The sequence below is a fragment of the Saimiri boliviensis genome, chromosome 7 (assembly GCF_048565385.1).
Source record: "Saimiri boliviensis isolate mSaiBol1 chromosome 7, mSaiBol1.pri, whole genome shotgun sequence".
Classification (NCBI taxonomy): domain Eukaryota; kingdom Metazoa; phylum Chordata; class Mammalia; order Primates; family Cebidae; genus Saimiri; species Saimiri boliviensis.
The window spans coordinates 94194942-94217848 of record NC_133455.1 but is presented as its reverse complement, the minus strand read 5'-3'; the positions used below and the strand labels follow the sequence as shown (position 1 = coordinate 94217848).

The 22907-nt window shown below is 37.3% G+C and overlaps 1 long non-coding RNA gene across 1 annotated transcript in view; it reads right to left on the bottom strand.

Moving 5' to 3' along the window:
• The window catches only part of LOC141585165 (uncharacterized), a 46264-nt gene extending 28712 nt beyond the window's left edge, over positions 1–17552 (bottom strand). The window contains exons 1-2 of the long non-coding RNA XR_012518532.1: positions 17359–17552; positions 12457–12512 (exon numbers count right to left, since the gene is read on the bottom strand). This is a non-coding gene — a long non-coding RNA (uncharacterized LOC141585165). The remainder of the gene's footprint in view (positions 1–12456; positions 12513–17358) is intronic.
• Between the last annotated feature and the right edge of the window lie 5355 nt (positions 17553–22907).

Sequence of the window (22907 nt, the reverse complement as noted above, 5' to 3'; positions counted from 1 at the left end):
TTCCTTACTCTCCTTTCTCCTCTCCTCAAGTTTAAGGAAGAGATCACTTTTGTTGCTGCTAGCTTCATTTGCTGGGGGTGGGGAAGGGTGACACAAGTACATTGCTATTCTGTGTCCCCTCCTGTATTTCTCAAGGAGTCCATGGCAATGGTACTATCTCAAAGATGAAACTATATCCTAGTGATAAGTAGAAGAAATGGGGTGTTGTTTGAATAATGGCATGCTGATATAAAATAGCAAGGAATACATATGGAACTAAATAGTTTAAAATAGAGAGTGAATGTGTAGCACAACAGAAGAGGAATACTCCTTGAATAATAAGACAGTATAATACACCTGGGACATTTAAATTTGTATTAATAACAAATAATATGGAAATTATAGTGATGATTAAATAAAACAGAAAAGATCCTGAGAAGGCGGTGCAGGATAGTAGTGCTTTAAATGTTGGCACCTGCATAGAGTGACAGAGGAATGGAGGATTTCTCCAAAGGCAAGAGCTCACTTTGCCATTCTCATATGGTGTTTATTTTCCTCTGCCTGCTCCCATCCCAAATGTTTCATACAACTGCTCCAACTTCCCCAAGACTCCAAAATTGTGTCTGCCTGCTCTCAGTTTGGTGAGAAATAAGGTTATGACTTTCTGGCAAGAATTTCCCGTTTGAGTAGGTGAAGTCAAGGTCAGTTTCTAGGCATAATACGCTTCAGTCCTGAATTCAGACTTTACTGATATCTATGCCTAATCCTCCTCTAATCAGAAATTCTATATCACACAGTAACAACTCAGAGGATAGAACATAGCTTACATATCAAGTAAACTAGAATAAATATTGAACCATCTCAACGGAGGAAGGAATTATATAAATCAAATAAAGCAAAGCACAGTACCTTCCTTTTATAACTGAAATTGTCCTTTTCAACTTTGTGGGAAATCTTCACCAATCAATTTACTCACATTTGATGGTTCGATTTCTTTAGGAGACAATTCTCCATGATATTTTAAAATTATTATTATTTGTAATTGAAAAATGAGAATTGTATCTAGAATCTGAAAACATCTGAACTCACAGAAGGAGAGAGTAGAATGGTGGGAGAGGCAGTAAGGGAGAAAATGGGAAGTTGTCAGTCAAAGGGTACAAAGTTTCAGTTAAACAGGAGAAATAACTTTTGAGATTATTGCACAGAGTGAGTATAGTCAATAACAATTATTTATGTCTGTTTTTGTTGCTTGTAACAGAATACCTGAATGAAACTCAGTAATTTATAAGAAAATTAGTTTCTTTCAGTTCTGGAGGCTAGAAAGTCTAAGGTCAAAGGGCCATCTATGGTAAGAACCTTCTTACTGTTGGAGACTCTGTAGAGTCCCATGGTAGCATAAGGTATCACATGGCAAGAGGGCTGAGTGTGCTACCTCAGATCTCTCTCCATCTTCTTACGAAGCCAACAGTACCACTCCTATGATAATCCATTAGTCCATTGACAATGGTACCATATTATAAAGACCTCATTGGACCCTGACCACAACAGTTAAAAAAACAACTGTGAGATACTCAGCATGGCCTACTGCAATTCTCTAAGAGATAATACAAAGATTATAATATTTCACATGTTATAAGGAAAGGTCCTAAGCACATGTACTACCTTGAAGCAGATTTTCCCCCTTGTTATTTTGGTCCTTAAATTCTGACCATTTATCTTATTTATCAAAATTCCAGCCCATTATGATCTCTGAATTGAATCTATCCCCTAAACTGAGGTCAGCAAATTTTGCTTCAGTAGAAAGCAAGATAGTAAATATTTTAGCCTCTGCAGGACAAGAAGTAAAATTGAGACTATATATAGATACTTAGATAACCTCATAAAATATAATCATTTGAATATATCAATGCCATTCTTAGCTTGTGAGGCATACAAAAGTAGTCAGAGAACTGAATTTAGCCTGCAAGCTATAGTTTCTTTCATCTACCATAAAACATCATATCCTAGTTACTTAAAATTCCATTTACATACTTTTTAAAAAGCCAGCCAGAAAATATAACTAATCTTCCTTTAAAATGTTCACAGTTACCATTTGTTTTTTTTCTAGTTTTCCATCACCTATTTCTAATCACATTATTTCTTCTACTTAGTGGCAGATTTAAATTACAAATGAGACCTTTATAAATTTGAAGTTCTAACTTCCTTTGTCTTTGATATCTTTGGCAAAAGCACTTTGTGTGAGACATCCAACAATGTGGGTCATAAATACTACTAGAAAACCTGCAGCGAGTAATTAGTAAATCCTCTGGACCTAAGTCATAAGAAAGTTGCCCTATGTGGAAGATACCTTCATTAAATAAGAAGAAATATTTGTAAAATTATGAAGTAGTAAACTTTACAGGTAAGTGTATAAAAAATATGTTTAATATAGGAAAAGACTGATATTCAAATGTTGTCTCTTCAGTCTAAAACACCAAGCCCTCTACCTTAATTACAACCACCCAAGAGCTCAAGGTTCTCACCAGGGGTTATAATTTTATATTATAAACTTTCCTTTCTTCAAATTACACTATCAGATCCATTACCTTGAATGCAAACTTTTTTAACTTTAAAAGTATGAAAATGAGGAGACAGATGTTATCATTAAAGAGTCTGATTCCATTTTTGACGTTTTCCTGCTGAAAGTTTTCAAGTCCTAGCTGTCTCCCCTCCTGATCTGTCCTACTTTTAGAAAAACTGATGAGAAAGCTCCATTTCCCTGTTTTAGCTCAGGAAGAAGTTCAAACCATGAAAATCCTGCCCCCACCCCATAATCACAATAAAAACCAAAGCCACTCACTTCTCCCTTTACTCAAGCTATTTCAGACCAGCTTAGGTGTCTGCCTTGTCTTCCTGGAAAGCCTCATACGTGAGTAATGAATCTTTTGACATTTTCTTGGTGTATGTGTGATGTTATCAGTCTCAACTTCAAATCACCTTTAAGTATGGGGGTGAGCAGATTGGTGTTAAGCCCCACCCATGTGGCAACAGCAGCAATGCATTTGTTTACTATAATTGTGTCAGCCCAGTCAAGGCCACCCTGTTAACAGATCTGTTTATTCACTCTGTTTCTAAGTTAAAATTTGGCATTTTCTTCTGTAATCAACCTACATGCATATTTAGTTCAAAGTGAGTTCTCAAGTTTCTTTTTTTGTTTTTGTTTTTGTGAGACCAAGTCTTGCTCTGTCACCCAGGCTGGAGTGCAGTGGCATAATCTCAGCTCACTGGAACCTCCACCTACCAGGTTCAAGCAATTCTCAGGCCTCAGCCTCCCAAGTAGCTGGGACTACAGGTGCCCAGTACCGTGCCTGGCTAATTTTTTGTAGTTTTTTAAAGTAGAGATGGGGTTTCACTATGTTGGCCAGGCTGATCTCAAACTCCTGAGCTCAGGTGGTCTACCCACCTTGGCTTCCCAGAGCGATGGGATTACAATCATGAGCCACCGCACCCAGTTTCAAGTTTCTTTGGCCAAGAAAATTTAATCTTTTTCACTTGGGTTAAGGTTTACATGCCAGCTCTGAATGAATCTGGAAATGTATACCGTTCTACTGCTTCTAAAATTCCCAAAGCATTCCCTCTACCAACTCATCTGCACCATGATCTCTTTATGCCTTTATCTAAATAGACACATGGTTCCCATCTTCTATCCAGAGTCTAAATTAATCTCATATAATTTACCTCTTGCTGTAATTATCTTAAGTAGTGTCATTTTAACATAAAGCCACAACATGATCTCTTACACGCCCAGTGAAGCTACATCATTGTCTGGGGTAAATACCCAGGGTTCACTGTCTCATGCCAAGAAGTCTAACAACACAGACATGCAAACATGGAGTGGGTAAGGAGCGGAAAGTTTAACAGGCAGAAGAAAAGAGAGAAGAGAGCAACTATCTCTCTCGTGATAGATATCTGAAAAGGAAAAACTGGCAGACGGCAGCAGATTTTATAGGCAGGGTTGAGGAGGCAGTGTCTAATTTACTAGGACCTACAGATTGGTTCCAGCAGGTATGATGTTTACATTTACTTAGGGCAGGGAAGGCTGGTCACCCCACCCTACTCTTATTTTGCAAATGGGCTTTCCACTTGGTCAGCGCCATCATGTCTGTTCTTAATGGCAAAGAGAAGACGGAGTCACCATTTTTATCATGCCTAGTCCCAGGTAGCATTTTTTCCTATTGGCACAATTGCCAGCATTCACCTGTGCAAGCTTCCAGCTTGCTAATTTATGTCTGCAGCTCAATTTTACAGGCTGGTTTTGGTTAGGGAAAAATAAAAAACGATTTGGGGGCTGTTTTTCATGAAAAGAAAACCTCACCAAGGATTTCCATACCCTCATTAGCTGCCTAAATTCCTTTTTAATCACCTTTGCAATATGGAATTTTTCATCATATCTTTATCATCTCATTTAACGCTACATATTGGTTGAAATATTCCTCTTTCACAGTCTTCTATTGGGTGACTAGGAGGGGGCTAATCTTTACAAGTAGATCCTATGAAAATAATTCTTATCTTCCATTAGTTTTCTCATATGTTTTCAAGTCACTTCTCCACAATTCATCATCCTTCAAAGTTCAGACTCCCTTTATTTTGTTAACATTACCATTTGACATAAGCCCCTGAGTCTAACCACTTCTAAAGTTTCACTTTTTCCCCCTGTGAACTCCCATGAATGTAAACATTAATGAAAATTGTATGCCTTTTCTTCTATTAATTTGTCTTTTGCTAGTTTAAATCACAGACCTCCAGATGCTGAATATAACAGAGTAGAGGAAAAGTTTTTTTCTCTGCCAGCTCATGAGGTTTCCTCAGACTCATCAACTTCCCAGGATGATGGCAGAGTTTTTTCCATTGTCCACTTAGGACTCATGTCTGCTTTCTGTCTTCCAATGGTTCCTCCCTCTTTTGGAGTCTTTTCATCACGTCTAGATTGTCTTTTTTGTGGAGTCCCTTTAAATATTAACCCACGTGTCTGCCGGGTCAACATCTAATACCCCAAAGATAGCTCCTTTTCCACACAAAGAATTACATCTCACTTTCTGTGCAGCCCTTTCTCTGTCACCAGGCAGGCATCTCAAATGATGCTTTGCCTGGGACATTTCTTGCCAAAATTCACACATGGCCTCAATCTCTAGGACCTCCAAACTTGAAATACCACATCAATCTCTGTATGCTTCATTTGGAAAATACAGTAGCCTCTTCAACCTCTCTTACATAACCTGGATGTGGCCAACAAGTGGAGGTTGGCAGAACAACCTTCACAATCGCTCAATATATATTGTACCATATTTGTGATTCACCTCTTCCTTGCTCCATGCCTTAGTGGTACTTCTTTTTGGTTTTGGAGGCTTATAAGTAATTTCTGAGACAGCAGGAAGAGTTGCATTTAACATGCTATTATATTTGATAAAACAGAGTTACCATGACCTTTCAAAGAGTAAGATATTATAGACAGGGCTCATGACTGAAATAGAGCAGTGTTGTTGCTGTTTTCATTTTGCGCTAGAGAAAATTAGAGGAAGACAAGATGTAGCTGCTTTGCTTTACCCAAAATGAAAATGGACCAATGAAAAATCTTCTCTGGAGTACTTTAGGTCTCAAGTTGCAGGCATTCTATGCACAATGTAGTTAAGATCTTGGCTCTGGAACAAGATAAATGGGATCTCAATTCCCATTCTTCCACTTATTTCTTGTGTGATTTTGGATATTATTTTACATTTTGATATGCATTTTAACTACTTGAAGACTAGAAGAAGAGCTGGAAACCATTTTTCTAGTTATTCACAGTATTTAATAAACCTGAATCACAGTAATATATTTTAATTGATGAGAATTTTATATATTTTAACGGCAGATTCCTTAACACCAAGTCTTCTGGTAATGTAAAATGAATTTTTTCTACTTAATGTGAAATTTTAAGTTAGAGAACATAAAAGGTTTATTTGTAATGAGAGAGAACAAATTAATCTCATATCTCATCTGAAGTCTTTGGGTTTTCCATGTGTCAGCCTGAAGACAAATTAAAGAATTATTCTGTGCTATGAATGTGTTACAGTTTTATTAACCACATATTTATTGAGGGACATTTCGGTTTATTTTCTAGTTGAGTGTGATTACAAATTAAGCTGTTGTAACCATTCTTGTATAGGTTTTTATAACATAAATCTTTACTTCTCTGCAATAAATGCCCACAAGGGTGTAACAGTACTGACTCCCTGTTAGAGGAAAGCTCATTTGCTTGAATATAATTACTGCTTTGTTTGAGTTTGTAGATTATTCATTAAAAACAGCCTTGGGAAAACTGGACCTTCAACAGAGATTTAAAAAATATGCTGACCAACAACTCTGCAAATGGGCTGGCTGGCCTAATAAGAAAACCCTGAGGTGCCTGCAGAAGGTTACAAGACGTTAACCTAAAAAGCAATAATTAACTGCCTGCCTGAGATCGTGCACGTTTTACTAGAATGCTTTGATTATCATTTGCACTTCCCTCAGTTTCTCGTGAAAACCCTTGATGCAGAGACACAGAGACGTGGTGTTTGAACGTGAGTTCACTGCCTCCCCCATGTTACCAGCTTCCAAAGTAAAGCTAACTTTCCTTTTCACCAAAGCTTTCCTCTTGATTTTTGGCTTTCAAGTGATCAATGGTCAGACCTGAGTTAAGTTACAACTGTGAGTATTGAGTCATGTGGTAGTTGAATGTTTAATTTTATAAGAAAATGCTAAACTATTTTCCAGAATGGCTGTATCATTTTACACTCTCATCAGCAATTTATGAAAGATTTCTCTTTCCTGAATTCTTACAGCATTTGGCATTGCCATTATTCTTTATGTTAATCATTTTAACATGTATAACGATATCTCATTAGTCTTAATTTGTATTTCCTTCATAACAAGTGATATTAAACATCTTTTCTTGTGATTGTTATTTATACATCTTCCAATGAAATGTCTGCTCATGTCTCTTTTCCATGTTCTGATTGAATTATTTTTTGTTGTCATTGTTTTATCGTAAACTTTTAAAAATTCTTTATATATTATAGATAGGAGTTTGATATCTAGATATGTAATATGTAATACATATATTCTATTCTCCCAATCTGTACCATGTTTTTCATCCACTTAACAGGGTCTTTTGTAGAGAAAGATTTTAAATTTGGGGAAATCTTATTTACCAATTTTTTTGCATCTGTATTTCATGTTTCTGCTGTCAGATCTAAAAACTTTGCCAGTTCCTAAGTCCTGAATATTTTCTCATACACTTTCTTCCAGAAGTTTTAGTGTTTTACATTTTACATTTAAATGGATAGTCCACTCTGTGTTAATTTTTGTTTACGGTGTGAGATTCAGTTCCCTGAGAGTCTGTTTCCTTTTTCTTTTTTTTTTTAAGTGTATTTTTTTCCCTGTTCCATATTGGGTAATTTTTATTGTTATTGCAAGTTTCACTGATTTTTTTTTAACTGTTCTCTCCATTCTGTTGTGGAACTTAGTCACTGAGTTTCTAATTTGTTTATTGTATTGTTTTTACAGTTCTAGAATGTCCAGTTATTTCCTCTTTATATTTTTTATTTCTTCATTGAGATTTTCTGTTTTTTAAATTTGTTTCAAGTGTATTTAGAACTGTTTGCTGGAGCATTTTTATGATGGCTACTTTAAAATCTTATCAGATAATTCTAACATTTGTGTCATCACAGTGTTGGCATTTATAATTGTCTTTTTCATTCTATTTGTGATCTTCCTGGTTTTTGGAAGGGTGCATTGCTTTTTATTGAAACCTGAATATTTGTGTGTTATAAGACTTGGGAACTTTTTTAAACTTTGTTTTAACTGCTTTTTCTGTTCTTTTTTCTTTCTTTCTTTCTTTTTTCACCTTGCTCCAGTTGGGGTAGGATGATGCTGTTTTGTTCCTGTTTTAATGACCTCCTATTCACCTTATTGATAAGGGACAGTTTCCTGCCTAGAGCCATAGAGATGGCTGAACACATCATACCCAACACTGGACAGATGAAATTGATAGCCATTTATTAGTCACATGTACTCACAGCCCAGGAAGGAGGATGCCACAATACCACACCATACCAGGTCACACTGAGGTTGCACTCAAAGACAGAATGAACAACCAGGGAACTGTAGAAGGAAAGCATGGTAGTATTATGAGAGTAGGGTGCCCTTTGGTTCCTGTGAGAGGATATGATTGACTTGTTTGAGTAATTCCAAGGGCTAGAATTGCAACCCACCACTCAGGGATAAGCAGGAACTTTACCTGCTCCAACTGATGTGGAGAATGTTGGGCTAGAGGGCCTTATTTCAGGAGCAGGCAGAGGGGAACATGTGGTTAAGCCAGAAGAGGCCCTTCTGATTTCAACAAATGTTACAACAACATTTAATACTGGACCTTAATTTTAGATCTTATACCATATTACTGCCAAGTGGAGTTAGAATGTGGGAGTTCTTGGCCAGGCATGGTGGCTTATACCTGTAATCCTAGCACTGTGGGAGGCCAAAGCAAATGGATCGCTTGAACCCAGGAGTTCAAGACCAGCCTGGCAATATAGAGAGATCCCAGCTCTACAAAAAATAAAAATAAAAAATTAATCAGTGTAGTGGTGTATACCTATAGCCCAGATACTCAGGAAGCTGGGTGGGAGGATCACTTGAGTTTGGGTGGTAGAGGTTACAGTGAGCTGGGATTGTGCCACTGCACTCCAGCCTGGGTGACTGAGTGAGACATTGTCTCAAAAAAAAAAAAAAGAAAGAAAGAAAGAAAAGAAAAGAAAAAGAAAAAGAAAAAAAGAAATGTGGAAGTTTGAGTTCCCACTCAGCCTTGATTTATACCTGGGGAAGGGGGAGAAGGGCTCCTTGTTGCCACAGAGTGCAGGTAGTAGTTCTGGCTCTCAATAAGCCTCTGCTGACATAATCCTGGATGGAGAGTGAGGGGCACTTACTACTTCCTTCTATATAGCCTCCACTGATACCATAGGGTGGCCTTGTCACCTCTGAAAGGAGGTAAAGGTCCCAGTTTCCCACTCTGCCTTCAGTAACAGCACCATGTCAGGGAGAAGGAGGAGCAGTTTGTTATCACTGGGTGGGAATGGAGGTCCATGCTCCCCATATGTTCCCTGCTGACATGGCCAATTGGGGATTAAAGTGTCAGCTCCCCTTGGCCTACTGCCAAAACACATCAAGTTAGGGAGGGAACCATCACAACGGGGCAAGGGAGGAATTCTAGGCTTCCCACCAGGCCTTTGTTGCTGGGGGTATAGGAGGGGCCTCACTTTTCTCTATGATATTTGATTACACTAGAGTAATTGTTGTCTAAAACTTTCCTGGTATACTGCCTACTGTTTTTTAAATTTGTTTCAAGTGTATTTACAATTGTTTTTGCCTAGAAAAAAAAAACAGGCTTTTCTTAAATATTCTTTTTTGTCTGTTATTATTCACATTTCTGGGTTGTGGGCTTTTTCACAGAAATATGAGCATATATAAGGCAAAAAGAAAACCCAGGAAATTTACCACTGTGTCTTATCTGGATTCCTGAGATTCTTCGCCAGTCTATCTTCTCTCCACCTTTCAATCTTCTCGATTTGTTTTATATTTAATGTCAAGGGCACTTAGCTGTACTTAGTGGGAGGAATGAGAAGAAATGTACCTCCCTCATCTTGTTCTGGAAGTCGAAGTTCCATAATGAGTTCTTTTAACTCCTTTACAGTGTTTTCTGAGTGTTTCAGGAAAGAGGGGGGTTAATATGTATGTCAATCCACTATCTTTAACCAGGGCCTAATAACCTGCCATTTTTTGCCTTCTCTCTGTTGCTTAAGATTGGCTTTCTCTTTTTCTGTAGGTACTGTGCAAAATCCATGTGCATGATAGCTCCCATGTCTACATTATAGGGCTAGCAATTCAAAATGAGAAAAAAAGTTATTCTCTTGGTGTCAAATTCCCATTCCCAAAGAAGAAACATATTGACCTAGCTTAGGATGAAGTTCATTTTTTAGCCGATTCGCTTTGGCCAAAGGATAAGGACACATTGAACAAAGAAGGAAGTAACTATGCACATTAGAGTGTAAAGAAGTTTTCAAAAAGAAGGCATTTGCACCTAGAGCTCTGTAGATGTTACTGTATCTAACATTAACACCATGTATTCTCTGCTCCATGTATTTTGCTTAGTACTTTACATCTCATTTAGTCCTCAGAACAATCCTATAAAATAATCATGAATATTTCCTCCATTTTGCCAACAGGAAACTAAGGTTATCAAAATCGGGTAATCCAAAGTGGAAGAGTAGGGGATCTGGACTTCTGTCTTACTCCAGAGCCTAAGATCTTAATCATTTTCTCATATTATCTGCAAGCAGAAAAGTAAACTACCTTAAAGGAAGCACCATTTCCCATGAGATACAGACATTTTTAAATTTTCACTTTAAGCAGAAGTATACCTCCCTTGAGAAAGCAGTCTGGCATTATGAAAATATTTCCATCTGAATTTGAAATTACTCACTCTTTACAAATCAAATAAACCTATTCAAAATAGACATGCATGCATGTATGCACACACACATATCTACACTTCTCCTAAAGATGGAAAAATATACTAAGACTTTCAGTGAGCTAGATTTTACATAAACAACAGCAGTTTTTAAAATAGATGCCAATTAATTCTCTCTGGCTTGCATTTGGAGAAATTAGGAATTCTTTTGTTTATTCATTAATACTTTTGAGTTTTTACAAATTCTACCATTGCAGGTTATATATAAATATTTACATATGTGGATGGTTACAGAAGAATATAACAAACCCACAGCTGTAATAATTGTAGAGAGTATCATAATCATGGTTAAATGCTATGAAGGCAGGATAAATTCCCTCTAAAAGGGAAAGATCAGGGAAAATTTTCATAAAGAAGTGGCATTTTGGCTGAGCTATACAGAATAGGGATATAAATAAACACATAGAAATGGTGTTGTTACTCCGTTGCCTCACTTAGCTGGGCAAATCTGAAGAACAACCTACTAAAGCTGAAATTAAAACTTTATTTATTTTCCTGCACAGGCTTTTATGTTACTAACGGTGCTTTTGAAAGACTTCTTAAGGTTACAGAGCTCCTTCAGACTCCACAATATAGGGAATCAGAGAGGGAGTTAGAAGATGACAATAATAAGATATTAGTACTCTGTTCTAGAAATTATGTTTAAATGCCACAGTAATCCAAGTTTCCATTAACCCTAACCCTTCTTTTTTAAAAAAAAAAAAAGTTAAATGGGTCAGAAACTTTTTTTTTCTATTTCCACATAGCTCTTTGTCACGGATTAAAACACAGCTTAAGGTTGTGTTTCTTCTTTCTTCTTCTTCTTCTACTTCTACTTCTACTTCTTTTTCTTCTTCTTTCCCTCCTTCTTTCTTATTCTTCCCTAGTGTATTGCCTTATTCTGCAATTTTTATGTTTTCATTTTTATTTATTTATTTATTTATTTATTTATTTATTGAGATAGGATGAAGTGTTGTGATCATAGCACACTGCTGCCTCAGTCTCCTGGGCTCAAGCAATCCTCCATCCTCAGCTTCCAGAATAGCTGGGACTACAGGCATGCACCACCATGCCCAACTAATTTTTTATTTTTATATTTTTATAGCAGTCTCACAGTGTTGCCCAGCCTGGTCTCAAGCAATCCTCTCACCTCAGCCTCCAAAATTGCTGAGATTACTGCACCTGGCCTACTGTGTGTGTGTGTGTGTGTGTGTGTGTGTGTGTGTGTGTCAATCCAACACCCTCCGTGTTTATTTCTCTTCAAAGACTTTCTAATTCTTTCACGTTCATCTCCTTTGTCTCTTTTCTTCCCATCCTCTTTTTCTTTTCTTCTTTTTATCTCCTGATTTCTCATCATTCCTGGTTATCCAAAAATATAGGCTTAGGCAAAAACCTTTCCACCAGAGATAACTAGTACTTTAATGTGAGGGAAACAGAGTTACTGGGCAGCTACAAGTGAAAAAAAAAAAAATCATTACTTTAACACTACTAATAAAATATGCTTATGATATCTCTTATATGAAACTCCTACCCAAATCTTATGTTGGTAGATTTGTGGGGATGTCCTTAGCAGGGGAGCTATTTAGGGACATGTCAGTGTACAGTTGTGGTGGTAAAAGTGGTGGAAGTGGTGTTAGAAGCCAGCAGAAATAATTAACTAGGTAGGGGTGAGACAACCAAGAATCCTGACATTGGAAATAACTGAGTGCACTGGCATTTGAGGTGTGTTTGAACATTCTAAACCCAGGTTGTGGCTCTCTGCACATTGCTGGCATGATGGCTCTTTGTTATGAAAGTAAGCAAAAAGGAGCAGCAGAACTAAATTGCCTTGATTCCTTACATAAAGTAATAATTACTATTCCATTCCTTTTGTTCTTCTCATCCACTTGGCAGTCAGCCTTTCCATAAAAACTCACCTAGACAGTAAGAGGTGTTTCAAAGCACATGTTTACAAGGTCCTTGGCTTTCTTTCCTGCAAAAGAAATAATCACTTTGATGTTTGTGTCAGTTTATTGCTAGGGGTTGTATTGCTGTAAACAATTCGTTATGAAATTCTACAGAAGGGGAAATTGCTCTGCCTGCCCATCCTTCTAATGTCCCTCCCACCACTGCCGCTACACACATTTATAGTCTCCTTAGAATTATCAGAACTGAAAGGTTCAGAGGAGCCATCAGACGCGTGCACCTGCATTTTAGGTTACACTGTGCTTATAAACCTCTGAAGAAATGAGAATCAGTCACATTGTTTAAAGTGTAAAGACCTTATTTCTTGTTTGTGTAACTCTTGTCACAACGTACAATGCTTCGAGCCCAGTAGTTGCTCATTATTTCTTTTTAATTTTTATTGTGTATTTATCATGTACAATACGATGTTTGAAGTATATATAAATTATGAAAGAATTAAATCTGTAAATTTGTTAAGTAGCAAAATCATTATCTTATATAGCTATAATTTTGTAGCGAAAACACTTATCATCCACTGTCTTTACATTTTTCAAGAATATATCATTAACTCTAGTCAATGTGCTATAGAAGAGATTTGCTGAATTTATTATTCTATCTAAGTATATGTAGAGTGAGGCATACTTCATTCTGTTTTGCTTCACTTTATTGTTCTATGCAGATACTGTGTGTTTTCACAAATTGATGTGTGACAACCCTGCATTGAACAAATCTATCAGTACCATTTTCCAACAGCATATGCTCACTTCATGTCTCTGTATCACATTTTAGTAATTCCTGCAATAGTTCAAACTTTATTATATATCTGTTGTGATGATTAGCATTCTTCAATGTACCATTGTAATGATTTCTCGGCACCAAGAACCACACCCATTTAAGACAGCAAATTTAATCGATAAATGTGTGTTTCTAACTGCTCCACCCACTAGCTGTTCTATCTCCCGCCGTCTCCTTTGGCCTTCCTATTCTGAGACAAGACAATATTGAAATTAGTCTAATTAACTCTGCAATGGTCTCTAAGTGTTCAAGTGAAAAGAAGAGCTGCACATCTCTCACTTTCCACTTGATCTTAGCCAAAAGGCTGAGAAATGATATATCTGTCGCTTTAATTCAGAAGGCTAGAAATGAGTAAGCTGTGTGAGGAAAGCATGTTGGAAGCTAAGATAGGCCAAAAGCTGGCCTCTTGAGCCAAACAGCCCAATTATGGATGTAAAGGGAAAATTCTTAAAGGAAATTAAAATTGCTGTTCCAATGAACACACAAATCATAAAAAAGCAAAACAGCTTTATTGCTGAATGGAGAAAGTTTCAGTAGTCTGGATCCAAGGTCAAATTAGCCATAGTATTTCCTGAAGCCAAAGCTCAACCCAGAGAAGAGTTCTAACTCTCTTAAATTATCTGAAGGCTGAAAGAGATGAGGAAGAAAAGTTTGACATTAGCATACATTCATGAGATTTAAGGAAAGACACTGTCTCTGTAACTTTCAAGTTGCAGAGAATTAAAAGTGGAAAAAACTAGAATTAAAAGTGGAGCCTGAAGATGTGACTGAATTGCCACAATGTTGGGATAAATTGTAATGAATGAAAAATTGCTTTATAGATGAGCAAAGAACGTGAATTTTTGAGACGGTATCTAACTCCTAATGAAGATTTTGTGAACATTGTTTAAATGACAAAAATGAATTTAGAGTTTGCATAAGCTTAGCTACTAAAGCAGCAGCAAGGTTTGAGAGGATTTATTCCAATTTTGAAAAAAGTCCTACTGTGGTTAAAATGCTATTAAGCAACATCACATGCTACAGAGATGTGGCAAATTTCATCCCTGTCTTGTTTTAAGAAATTGCAAAAACCACCCTAAACTTCTGCAGCCTTCACCCTGATCAGTCAGCAGCCATCAACATCAAGGCAAGACCCTTTACTGCCAAAATATTGTGACTCATTGATGGCTCAGATGCTCATTAACATTTTTTAGCAATAAAGTTTTGAGAGTTTGTGTGTGTGTGTGTGTGTGTGTGTGTGTGTGTGTGTGTAAATAGAGTCTTGCTCTGTCACTAGGCTGTAGTGCAGTGGCACAATCTTAGCTCACTGTAACATCAAACTCCAGGCCTTAAGCAATTCTTTCTGTTCCGTCTGTCAGCATGCTGGGATTATAGGCATGACCCAGCATGCCTACCCAATAAAATATTTTTTATTTTATGTATGTACTTTTTTTAGACATAATGCAATTGCACACTTAATAAGCTACAGTATGGTATAAACTTTACTTTTATATGCAGTGGGAAGCCAAAAATTCATATCACTCACATTATTGCAATATTCATTTAATTGCAGTGGTCTGGAACTGATCCCACAATATCTCTGAGATCAGCCTGTGTATCCTTTGACTAATATCTCCCCATTTTTCCTCCCTCCTAACCACTTCAACCTCTGATAACCAGCAGTCTACACTACACTTCTATGAACTTTTTTAGATTCCATCATATGAGTGAGATAATGTGGTATTTATCTTTCTGTGTCTGGCTTATTTCACTTTTCATAATGCCCTTCAAACTCATCCATGTTGTCACAAATGACAAGATTTCATTCTTTCTTATGATTGAATAGTATTCCATTATGCCTATATATCACATTTCCTTCATCCATTCATACACTGATGAACACTTAGGTTGGCTCCACATTGTGACTATCATGAATAGTGCTATTGTGAATAATGCTGCAATAAATGAGGGCATAAAGATATTTCTTCAACATACTGATTTCATTTCCTTTGGATATATATCCTGAAGTGATATAAAGTATATAGTACCAGAGAGATGAGTAGAATATGTAGAAGTTAACCAGGTGAAGAAGAGAAAGATGTCCTTCCTGAATGATAGAGTAGTATGTTCTGAGTCCAGAAACAGTTTCGCTATACATATAAAACTAAGTAAAAGCCAACCATACTGGAGTGTAGGGTGTGCAGAGGAAAGTGGCAATAAACAAGTCTGGAAAGAAACCAGGCTCCCTTTCCATGAGCCAGTCATTGCAGGGATTGCAGTAAGCACTTAACATAAGTTTAGCTCTAACCCACAGTGTCTGGGGAGCTAGAGATCACAGCTATGGGAAGAATATCCTAATTCTCCTAATGCACAACCCCCACAAATAACTACCCTGTCCCAATGTATCCACGTCCCAGTGTTGTGCAGACTGAGTTTTACAGACAGACAAGCAGGATATGAGATATTTTTCAGGTGATGCTCTAAATCTTATCACTAAGGATTGATTCTTCAGGATTAACACTTGCTTTTGAAATTCAAATAGATTTGAGAAAGCTCAATTATTACATTCTTAGTTCTTTGTTATTTTATGAGAATTAAAAGACAGTCTTCTCTTTTGCTGACAACTAGCTATTATCACAGGAATAGAAGAATAGAAATAATGATGGGAAGAGGAGATATTAATGCTTTTTGAGCCTTAAGCAATGCCCAAAGGTGGCATCAAGGCACTAGTGCCAATGGAGGTGGACCAATGTATAGGAAGATGCATCAGAAAGGGGATTTTGGAAAAGGCTAAAAATGAACCTAATTTGTAACTATATCAATAGCTATATCTAAGTCCATTTTGTAGGTATACATATTTTTTTAACAGATACAAATAAATAGTTCCTTTGTTTTTTTCAATCCACAGGTCTTAACTGAGGAATCCATTGTGTGCTGAAAATGCAAATCTTTAAATATTGAGAGGGAAAGAGAAAAAGAGAGAGAGACAGAGAGAGAGAGAGACAGAGAGAGAATGGCACAGCCTCTGTACTCAATGAGAGAAAGGGTTATAAGGTGTAATGAGAGTTCCTAACTCAACTAGAGAAGAAAGGAGGTCATGGAAGCCACCTCAGCAGCATATAATTGCTCTGAGTTTCTAAAGCAGAGTTATTATGAAGGGGAGAATGGTGATATGGTTAAAGACAAGAGTCCTATCCTTTAGAAGTCCACAGCTAAAAATAAAGAGGGTGCCAGGAGACAATTTGGAAGTTTGGACCTATTGATAATATGACTTGTAGATACACTTCCAAGAGAGGCACACAGAATAAGATCAGAAGAATAATGTGTAGAGATGATTGTGCAAGACAGAAGCAGATCAACAGGCAATTGGCAAGACACCACAAAGAAATCTAAAAGGCAAACACTTAGTTCATAATTATAGCACATCTGGAGAAAAAAAAAAGCAAAGAAAGCTTGATGATGTCTCAAAACAGATATCAAAATAAATCCCATTAATTAAAGAAAATAACTTGATTTTAAGTCTGTTCACTAGCTATGATTTTCAACAAAAGACTTGCCAGGAAGTTATTTTATTCAAATTCTTATAGATGGAAAGAATTAAAAGTAGAAACTTTTCTTTCTGTTAATACCATTAGCTGACAGCTAATAAGATTGAAGGAATATGATATAATAAACTTATTTCTAAGCATCCTAAACTTGGATTCTTTAATATAACTTCTTTCCTTTTTTTTTTTTTTTTTTTTTTTTTTTGAGAGGGAATCTTGCTCTATTTCCTAGGCTGGAGTGCAGTGGTACAATCTCTCCTCACTGCAGCCTTTGCCTCCCAAGTACAAGTGATACTCCTGTCTCAGCCTCCCGCTGGGACTAGAGGCATATGCCACCACATCTGGCAATTTTTTTGTATTTTTAGTAGAGACGGAGTTTCACCATGTTAGCCAGGATGGTCTCTGTCTCCTTTCCTTGGCTTCCCAAAGTGCTGGCATTACAAGCATTAGCCACTGCACCTGGCCAATATAACTTTCAAAACAATGCCTCCATGTTTCTACTCTGAGTAGCTTAGCTGTGACCTCTCTTCACACCATGAAGGAACTTCTACTTACCTAGTCCGGAAAACCAAAGCTTTCTGTTGTCCCTTACTCAAGAGTTGTTTGTTTGTTTGTTTAATCCAATTTAATCTGTTGACCACAAACCATGTAGGTAATTGTAAAAGACCTACTCTCAGGTTTTCATTGGCAGAACCTGAGATAAAATCCATGGAGACAAATGTAGTCAGCGTTGTTTCTGTGGCAGTTTCTGCTTGGTTTCTATTAGGTTGATGTCTGCATGGCTTCCTGGTTTCTCTTGTTTTCAGTTTCTCTTCTCTAGGCTGCATGCCTATTTGTTCTGTTTTGGTTTGGTTTAGCTATGATTTTGCTTTTATTTTTTGTTAAAGATCAGCAGATGTAAACAACTAAGAGATATAATTTCAGGAATTTGGTTGTGACAATGGAGAGAAATCAGAAGGAGATAAATGGTGAGCAGCCAGTCCATCCAGGCGTTGGAAAACTTTCCAAATAGCAGGAGACCAAATGTGAAAGAACACCACAAGGGGAGAGAGAAAGAGATAGACAAAACAATCTGGCTGAGCACTGCTGGATCCTTAAAAGTTCTTGCCCTTGACTTTATACATTTATTTCTTATTAATGGTGGAACATTGTCTTGGACACTGATAGGTCAAAACATGAATGCAACTCCAGTCTGCCCCGCTTAAACCTGCCTTCCTGTGTAAGTGAACAGTACCCTCATTCTCCCAGAACTGTACTGCTTCCTTAGAAACCATGGAAACTTCACTCTTCCTCCACAAGGTTACTAAGTTCTGTATGCATTTATAGGGACTCTTATTCCCCTGATCATGCCCAAAGCCAATACTTGAATTCAAGCCTTTAGTCTCTCTTACCAAACTTCAATTCAATCTCCCAAAATTTGAACTCATTCTTGCTAATCCATCCTACAGAATCTTAATAAAGGATTTTATACAAATTACTGTCACTCTCCTGCTTAAAACCTTTAGCTGTTTTCCTCCTGCCTAACATGTTAAATGCCAACTTTTCTGCTAGTATTTAAAGCTTCACACAACATGGCTCTAACTCACCCTTCCAGGCTTTTTTCTGACTGCTCCCCTTTGTGTTCTCAATGGCCCTATTCCAGAGATAAATCATCCCCTCTTGCTGGAATGTCCCTTTTACCATTCTCTCTCAAAATCCTCCCCATCCATCAAGGCCCCTGACAATGGCTAACATGCTCACATCTTCTTCCCTCCTCCGAGCTTCTGTAGTACTTTGTGTGAATGTCGCTCATGGTACCTACTTTATTTTTTATGTATTTTTGTGGCTGTCATTTTTTCTGCTAGATTTTAGTTAGATGAAACAATGAGGATGTGATTAAGAATATGGGTTTAAATCTTTGCTTTTTAACTCCTGTAGGGCCTGGGGCAATTACTGGACTTCATTAAGACCTAGTTTTCTCATCTGTAAAATGGTGATAGCAGTATTTGCTTCATACAATTGTTGTAAAGATTATATAAATTAATACATGTAAAACATATGAAAGAGTGCCTGGTCCATAATAATACTCAAACGTACTTAATTATTTGTAGTATTTATTTTATCTTTATAATTTCACAGTGTCAAGAGTATAGCCTTGTATGCAGCAGTTATTAAAAAGACAGAGCAGGCAAAGGAGAAATGAAATCACTGAAATAATGACAAGAGAAAGAAGCAAAAAAAGAAGGAAGCAAGAGGAGAGGAAGGAAGGAAGGAAGGAAGATATTAAAGTTAAGAGAGGAGTTATATTAAAACTTTTTAATACTAAATTTGGACAAATAAATTTTGTCCTAGACTGTTCTGCCATAACAAAATATCACAGTCTGGGTAATTTGTGAAGAACATAAAGTTATTTCTCACAGTTCCAGAGGTTGCGAAATCCAAGATCAAGATGCTGGCAGGTTCATTATCTGGTAAGAGTCTGGTCTTCTCCAAGACGGCACCTTGAACACTGTTTTCCTCAGAGGAGAAGAATGTTGTGCCCTCTCTGGCATAAGGTGAAAGGATTAAAAAAAGACAAAATCCTTCCGTCAAGTCCTTTTATAGGGGTACCGAATCCCGTTCACAAGGGATGAGCCCTTATGAACTAATTACCTCTTAAGGGCCACATCCCTTAATAGTGTTGTATTCGTCATTTGGTCATTAAGTTTGAACACCTAAATTTTGGAGGGGACACATTCAAGCTGGAGCACATTTCTCTTGCAATCAGAAGTGCACAGCCTGAAGTATTTTTTCTGCATAATGCAAAGAAGTAGTGTTTCACCATAATATGGTGCACTAGTTATACAAAGGACATTCACATAGCTTATTTCATACACAGGACAAAAAGTACTTAGCACAAAATAAGGAGAAAACCATGTACTAATATTTGTCTGGGACTCTATATTGCTTCACTGGACAAATCCACAGAAAACACATGCACACACACACATACAGATGCACAAAGAATCACAAACAAACAAGCACAACTCCACAAAGTTTACCATCTGCTTTATCTCAATGTTCTGAGGATGTGCTGGTTGATGATGGTTCACAGCTCCATAAATGAAAACAACATGGCAATATGTCCTGAGCAGATAAATTCTTCTTATTCAAATAGCCCTGGGATGATTTAAGGTTTGTATAAATAAACGAGTGACATTTTCAAAGTCAGCTTTCAAAATGCATTAATGTAGCAGCATATAAATTTTCTGCTTTCAATCAGCATTTAAAATGACAAGAATAAATGAGAATTATGGGAGTCAAGTCACAATTTGGAAATTTTATGCTATGTATGCTAAGTAAATTGGACAGGGTTGATATCCAAGTGGACATTAATATAATCAGAAAACTGAAAGATGAAAGAACTAAGTGGAGGGAAAACAAAAGAAAATGGACAAAAGAATTTTAATACAACTTCGTTTAAAACTGAACCAATAAATCTAGGGAAAGAATTATCTATCACTTTAGAATTTTTGTGTATAACATGATTACCATAAAATGACAGTCATGTAATACATATTGAAATTTGACCCAGTATCTGTCTAATAAGGCTATTTCTCTCTACCGTGAGAGTGTTTGGAGAGATACAACATACCCAAAGGTAAATGAGTAATCCACTCTCTTACTCTCCCCTAACTCTACTGTCTTCTACTTTCTGCCTAAAATGCCCTTCCAGTCATGCCTGTCCCAGCTACCCTCATCACCATAGTGCACCTAGGAATTCTTTCTCTTCTCTCAAGGTTCTGATCAAGATACGTAACTTGTCTCACTGTCCAAAAACACGCTAATTTCTTTCCCTGCAAACCTACAGCACTTTTTAAAAAGTTAAATAGCCCATTACAGTCTGTGATTTTTCTGTCCTTACCAGCCTACAGCAGAGATTTTTCTCAAAATTTCTCTGTTCCCAGCAGCTGCCCTCCCTGTGACCATTTCCTCTGCCTATCTAAATCCTGACTTCATGTTTAGCTCAAAATATCTGTCTCCAAGAAAGTCTTCCCTGAACCCCTGGCCTGATTCACATGCCACTCCTCAGTGCTGTGCACATTTCTCTCACAAAACATAACATGTACTGAAATGATCGATTTGCCTGTAGTCATTAGATTATAGTCATGTTTCTCCATATCCATATCTGTAGCATCTAACATAGTATATGGCCTATGGTGTGCTGAGTAAGTGACTAACTGAATGCCTTATTTCTTAGCCATAATTAATTTGTTCTGTTACCTTCCTTTTGCGAAGAGGTGATAAATAAGCGAAAGTTTGAAATCTGCAAGGTCATTCTCTTTGCAATGACAATTGCTTTTTGTTAATCATCTCTATTGTTTCTGCACATGATAATAACAGCAATTATTTTATAACTGAAAGAAATAATCTAGAAATCATCTAGAACAAACTCTTTGTACAAAAGCACGAAGACAATATGTCGAAGATAAGGGGCACTGAAAACTCTGTGTTCAAAAACAAGCTCAACATTTTTTCTTATAGGGCGCTTCCATCTTCTTTCCTAGTCAATGTATTAGGCATGTTTTGGAGTGCCTGCCTACGACAGTTAGTTTTATGTGCCAACGTGGCTAAGCTGTGGTCCCCTGTTATTCAGACACTAAGCAAACTAGGTGTTGCTGTGAAGGTATTTTGTAGTTTGTAATTAGCATCTCCCATCAATTACTTTAAGTAAAGGAAATTATCCTCAGTGTTCTAAGAGTGCCTCACCTAATCAGATGAGAGGCCTGAAGAACAAAAGTGAGGTTTCTCTGACAAAACAGAAATTCTACCTGTAGAAATCCTGCCTGAGAATTTCCAACCTGCTCTTCTTGATGGCCTGACCTATGAATTTCAAATTTACCCAGCTAGTCTCCAAAATGACTTCCTTGTGATAGATAGGTAATAACTCCTACTCATTCTGTTTCTCTGCTAGAACTCTGATTGATACCTTGCCCTACCCACATTTCTTATTCAGGGAAATTATTCTTATTCACAGGTCTAGTTGCTTGAACACTAGATCATATTACCATCCCCAGCTCTCCCAGGCACTATTGTTTAGATCTAGGCCCCAGATGCAAAATAAGCTATCCATATTCTGGCAGGCAACCTAATTTACTTTGACTTCCTTAGGAAGAATGACAACAATGAATTTAATTTTTTTCTACGTATTTAGAATTATAAAAATCAGTATACAGCTAAGGATCAGAATGACTATTTGAAGGCTAAATACACAAAATAATTCAGGTTATAGAAAATAAAGAATCAAGGGAAATATAAAGAAAAGCAGAGATATCAGGAGAGAAGGAAGGAAGGAGGAAGGAAAGAATAAAAAAGAGAACTGTTTATCAATGTAGTTCCTTGATCCCTGTGTTAGTCCCTTCTCATGCTGCTATAAAGAATTGCCTGAGACTCAATAATTTATAAAGGAAAGAGATTTAATTGACTCACAGTTCCACAGGCTGGGGAAGCCTCAGGAAATTTATAATCATGGCAGAAGGGGAAGCAAACACATCCTTCTTCACATGGTGGCAGGAAAGAGCAGTGCAGAGCAAAGGCGGAAAGTCCCTTATAGAACCACCGAATCACATGAGAACTCACTTATTATCATGAGAGCAGCATGGAGGAACCACTCCCATGATCCAGTCACCTCCCATGAGGTCCCTTCCCCAACACATGGGGATTATAATTCAAATTACTATTCAACGTGAGATTTTGGGTAGGGTCACAGCCAAACCGTATCATTTCACCCATGGACCCTCCCAAATCTCATGTCCTCACATTTCAAAACACAATAATGTCTTTCCAACAGCACCCCAGTCTTAACTCATTCCAGCATTAACCCAAAGTCTTATCTGGGTCAAGGCAAGTTACTTTCTAGATACAATGGAAGTACTGGCATTGAGTAAATGTTCCCATTCCTAATGGGAGAAATTAGCCAAACAAAGGGGCTACAGGTCCCATGCAAGTCTGAAATCCAGCTGTGCCATCATTAAATCTTAAAGTTCCAAAATGATCTCCTATGTCAAGCATCCAATTTACTGTGATGCAAAAGGTGGGCTCCCACTGCCTTAGGCAGCTCTGCCCCTGTGGCTTTGCAGAGTACA